Below are 6,000 nucleotides of genomic sequence, written 5' to 3' on the forward strand. Positions count from 1 at the left end.
AACAACACATCATGACCACCACCACCAAGGGGTGATAAAAGTAACAATAACAGTACTACAGCAATGGTTAAGCAGTAAAAAAGAACATTTAGAGACTGATGTCTCACTTGGCATTGCATGCCAATCTGCACTTGGCAAAAACGAAAGTTGGGATGTCATAAGTGGCTCCAAATGCACAGAGGGCAGTATGGCATTACAATCTCTCCAAAACTGTTGGTATCCCATTACACAACATGTCTCTTTTCAACGTGTAATCACCAAGGGTTCTCATAAAAACAAAACAGGAAAACATTGCCCATAGCTTTGTCCACTATCTTCAGTCTCACTTTCCCCCCTAAGGCCTCAAAAACACAGGACAAAAAGACATAATACGGCCAATAAATGAAATTGAGCAAATCGTTGGCTCAGCAATGAACCCAAGTGAGGCCATGGTGACGACTGCCCAAGGCTCCTGTTACGTAAACACACAGTGGAGACGGCAGGCCTAGATGAGAGGAAGCCTCAGGAGTTTCAGGTCAACATGGCTACATCTGCCACTGCCAAAACAAAGACTAACAGGTGTTACTTTCATGGTATATTTGCAAAGCAGCAGGGGCGCATGGCACTGGAGGAGCACACTCAGGGATGTGAAGGTTTCAGTAGCAGCAGCACAAAATGTCTTACAGAGTAAAAATCACATGGGCCGGAAACAAATGGCTACCGCTATCAGCCACACAATTCGAAAAGAACTACATGCACCCTGCACCGTGAACCTTGAACAGTCCTGCTCTGGTCTGAACTCAAACTCGCAACCTCAGCCAATGGAGGCAGCCGTTCTAGCAAGGAGGCTAAAAACGAATGGGCCCAGTCTGTCGCTAGCATGTCTATTTAAGGTTTCAGGGAGTGAGGTTTATTATGCTGCGCCTGCTGACTACCGTTACATACAGTGACTGTGTTGACACCTTGCACACTATTAAATTTATTATGCTTTATATAACAGTTAAATTATGACAGAAATCCCATTTTTGCTGAACTAGGCCTTTAACATTATGTTTAAACATTAGGGTATGTCATTGCAAATGTGATGGAGAAGGGGCTGGCACAGCACCAGGAGTGATTTGCTTCCCAATTGACCACTGTGCTGACGCAATCATAAATCTCACTGTCAGTAATGCGGCTGGGCCCATAACAGTAAAGCCTCTGGCAACACCAAAAACATGCCATTATATACATTAAGAGCACAAAGACGCTGGGGTGAAAAATGTGATGTATTTACAACCTGTCAAGTTACATTCTAACCACCGCTAGTGGTCTTACGGGCCAGCATGGCTTGGCCTAGACGCATTTCATTTCTTTACGATTTAATTTTATCAATGTTTTTGCTCATGATGATTGTCAGATTTGACAAGTAAAGCAAATGTCAAATACTGTAGTGGATGGCACATTTAAGAGATATTGTCAGTAGGCAGTGTTGAAATGGCTGTATCTAGACATCCAAGTCAATAATCTAAACAAACTATAAAGACCTAAGGGCTAAATGTACAGAGCTTTTGAAACCCTAGAGACTTGTTTCTGACCTGAATGTGAGAAACTGATCTGTATTGGGCAAATAGTTCATTTTGTGCAAAGTAGCATCATTTCATGACCGGATGGGATTGTGGGTAAATACAGTACAGTAAATACGGTAAGGCATCAAGTCTGCGAGAGCTTCTGCAGAGGAAACACTATCACCGGCCACCACTCGCTCGTAGTCACATTCCTCCCTAACACACTTTCTGAAAAACTGGGGCACACTTAACAAGCACGGTCACGGTGAATCCGAAGGACAGGACTACACGGCAAGCAGCTGACTGAGGTGGAGCAGCTCTGTTCCGGCCAGATCGGTTCCCTTGTCAGCTGCCGTCGGCTTGGAAGCAGGCTATCGGCTATGTGTGAGCAAGATGGCAGGAGCCAACGAAAACAACACCCCCTACCCCCAACACACACACACACAAACACACACACACACACACACACACACACACAGCAGATGCCTCGTCCCTCTGTGCTCACTGTGCAACAGCTATTTACACAAACTGTGAATTCAGTGCATTTGCTGAATCCTCCCCCTTAACACACACACACTCTCTCTCTCACACACACACACACACACACACACACACACACACACACTCACGCAAAGTGTGAATTCCATGCATTTACTGCCTCCTCCCCCTTGACATACACAAACACACACAAACTGCGAATTCAATGCATTTGCTGCCTACCCCCTTGATAAACAGACACAAACATTCTCTTTCTCTCTATGTCCATCACACAGACACTCAAACAGACACACCAAGACACACACACACACACACACACACACATTGGGTACAAATAAACCCAATTAAATAGTTAGCACTAGCCACAACAAACCAACAACAGCCACCTTTTTCTCCCTTGACGTTCTCAGGAGAGGCCTCTCAAATGCCATCCGCAACTCAACCCCAAACTCCGCCTCATCCAAAAAAGTGCTTCACCTCCACTGTGCTGGATGCTCAATCTCATTAGCACAGCGTGGCTACCTGCTGCGTCAACCAGCCTGGGTGGCGCAAAGCACACACAAATAAAGAAATAAACAAACAAATACTGGCCCAAAACAGAGATTTCAAACACACACATACACACACACACACACACACACACACACGCACCCTCCCCTTTAATATGTTTACGCTACCACTCATCCCTGAAATTACACATAATTTACCAATGTGGAGAGCATGAGTGAGCACAGGCAGAGAGAGAGAGGGACAGAGATGCAGAGAGAGAGAGAGAGAGAGAGAGAGTGGGGGTCCACTCCATAGAAAAGCAAAGGGCAGAGAGTGGTGCGATAGGGAGGGATGGAGAGTGGATAGATGCAATAGTACTAATTACCAGCAGTGTTTTGCTTTCTGTTTACTACTGAGGGGCTCCTCGCCGCTGACAGGGCCCAGAAATTCATTAGCAGAGGACAGAGGCAAAAAAACAGCTGCCCTGCCAGCCGCCAGGCCTGACCCCTGGTATCACTTCAGGGCGCGCACACACACACACACACACAGACACACACACAGACACACACACAGACACACACACAGACACACACACACACACACAGACACACAGACACACAGACACACAGACACACACACACACACACACACACAGAGACACACACAGAGACACACACACACACAGAGACACACACAGACACACACAGACACACAGACACACACACAGTGGTACAGCACCAGGCACACGCCACCACGTCCGTGGGCATGCACACAGCACCACAACACTGCTTGCAATACAGTCTGGCTGCCCTCTGGCTGCATATTAAAAATCTAGCAATGACAGGGAGCAATTTTTGCTTCTGTTGAACACATCAGATACATCAGGACACGTAAATCACATTAGATCCGGCTTACTTTTAAGATGAGCATCATACATTAAACAAATTATACAAAAAATCTCTAAAACACATTTGTTCTAAAACACATTTGTATGCTGGGTCAGACAACTAAAAGAAAAACACTGAAGTTATGCACAAAAGTAAGATATTTGAATGCAGAAAGCTTGCCGTCTTTCTTTTCCCTTGTCTAATTGTATAAGCAAGACTGATATGCCATCCGACACCCCAGCACCACTGCAATGATTAGTAAGACGCAAAACTATCATCATTATGCTAAATGACGCAAAAGGCAGTAATTTGGCACAGAATTTTCCGAGCGTTTAAGTATGGAGCTGAAGTTGGTGGATGCGCAAAGACTGCCACCCATTCCGCACTTGCAGCTTTGCCATACGTCATGGTATTAAGCATGAGTATTTTTTTTAACAACTAACCGGAGGCGTTACATGGTATAGCAAGACTACAATGGACCAAAATACATGCACCCAAAATCAGTTCGACACTGCCAAATTTATAGAAATTATTGAGAAGGCTATCAACCGCCTCTACGGACAGCATCCAACTCATTGCCGGCTGTAGGCTACTGGGCGACGCATTAGAGACAAGATTCCACTCGACCTTTGGAATAAAAAACGAAATGCAAGCCAAATAAGTCTAATTCCAAAGTGACCACGCAATCTCGTGCATTCAATGTCGACAGAGTCTGACGTGCTAGTGCATTCCGTCTGTAATTCCTGAAGAAGCGTTACGCATGCAAAATACACATGGAATGAGTGTAAACGAATGCGCCAAAATTGGATATCAAACCCAATTTGCTCCCTCAGAACTAAAAACATTACGACCTTCGTTCAAAGGTGGCATTTAGATTGGAAAGCAAATGGCGGAAAGTCCGGGGAAAGTACCGTTATTTCTCTCCGGTAGCTAAATGAATGTATGGTATATTGCGGATCATGGTAAAGTCAAAAGGCGTTTTGAAGACAAACTAGGAGATGCGTCTCATTTAGGTCGCACATTGCTGGACATAACATAGGTGTAGCGTTCGACAACGACACGATGGGCGCTGCACATACCGTTCATGTTCACTCAAGTCCGTAATAATTGATTATTATCTCAATGATTTTAACTCTGGCCTTGTCGTCTGACACTCTTCACCAACGATACGTTCTTAAACCATTTCTCCATAGGGAATGTACAATAGCAAGATAATAAGTTTAAAAACATTGCGTTCGCATTAGTCTACAATAAAGCATCATTCAACGATAGGTCACTCATGTTGTAGGTTATGCCACTGTCACGCTCATTTAAAACATTACCGTGCAATTAACGACCATTAAGCTGTGGCTTCTCGCGTAGCGTTTCTATTTGAAAAGAATATATATCATAAGTTCTTATCACTGATGTTTTCTTGTAGCCTACTTTATAAGTTGTCTAAATCAACCACAGAGACCTGAGACAACGCTATGTGTTGAGCAATGTTACATGGCATTTCTCGGAGTACGTTAAAAAAAAAAATTGAGACAGCTGATGTGACACCGTGCATACAGGTGCATCCGTTAATCTTCTCACTGAAATTATAATCATAACATATGCCTAGTTCAACGTAACAGGTTCCAGTATCCAGTACACGGACTGCCCGACCGGAGATGCCTTGGTCCTGGTATTTGCCCATGAGGCGTGTACATAGCCGTATCGATCTCGGACAATCTGTGAATCGATGCACACTGGTCTGTCGAAAGCTTATAGTGGGACATAAAACAATACGTCTTCACATCGATGATATTTGAACTCTGGAAAAAGAAACAATCGCGTGCATTGCCTACTTACAACAGTCCACAATTGTACACGAGACCAGCGACCATTTCAACTTACGCTCAACCATAATGTTGGTTACAGGAAAGCGCATAACAACACTGAAAGCATAAAAACTCACTGTCTTTGGTGTCCTCGGTCGTTTTCATATTCTTGAGTAAACAGTAACCACTTCGTGTCCCCGGTCGACTTGAAAGAGAAATAATATCCCTTCCCCTCAGTTCAAGAAACCTAGTGCGATTCCGAAGCTTTTAAATCGGCGTCCTTTAAAGCCTTCTCGCACCCACCGAAATTCGTGTATATTCCTTATGGTGCTTTGAAGTAAAACAGTCCAAAGCGTGATTCGTAACGATGATAAAAGTCTTTTTTAAAACGTATATTCTCCCCGAGTTGAAGCGGCGTGTTTCCGAGTTTTCCTCATTCAGTCTTTCGCCCTCTGTCCCCCGCGCTGTGACAGGTTCTTTTCTCTCGCGCGCTCTCAGTCGGTCACGGTCTCGCTCTCGCTCGCTCCCTTTGGCTCACAGGTTGTTCGCTGACATTCTCGGGCTCTCTCGTACCCCATCGGTTATTTACGGAATTTCTGAGAATAATTTGTGATTCTCATTGTTACCAATTCAACACAATCAATATCATCTAAATATCTGGGTCAGAACATAGCCCGCATTTAATAAATAGCATTTAGTGAGATCTGCTCTTTAATTTATCCAAAAATAATGTCTTTAAAATGTTAATTATGCTCAGCTTCAAACAAAAACAAATAACTTCACCACCAGAATAATCAG

The 6,000-nt window shown here is 44.1% G+C and overlaps 1 protein-coding gene across 3 annotated transcripts in view; it reads right to left on the reverse strand.

The window, feature by feature from the left end:
- Nucleotides 1-5,677, reverse strand: part of ptprfa (protein tyrosine phosphatase receptor type Fa) — a 210,905-nt gene extending 205,228 nt beyond the window's left edge. For 2 of the 3 annotated variants that reach the window (XM_062556618.1, XM_062556617.1), the window contains exon 1: nt 5,340-5,676. The gene's annotated coding sequence lies outside the window, so the exon portion shown is untranslated. Of the gene's footprint in view, nt 1-5,339 lie in introns of all 3 variants that reach the window. The other variant, XM_062556610.1, reaches the window with a different exon arrangement.
- Nucleotides 5,678-6,000: the final 323 nt, after the last annotated feature.

This window comes from Sardina pilchardus, chromosome 15 (assembly GCF_963854185.1).
Source record: "Sardina pilchardus chromosome 15, fSarPil1.1, whole genome shotgun sequence".
In the NCBI taxonomy this organism is placed as follows: domain Eukaryota; kingdom Metazoa; phylum Chordata; class Actinopteri; order Clupeiformes; family Clupeidae; genus Sardina; species Sardina pilchardus.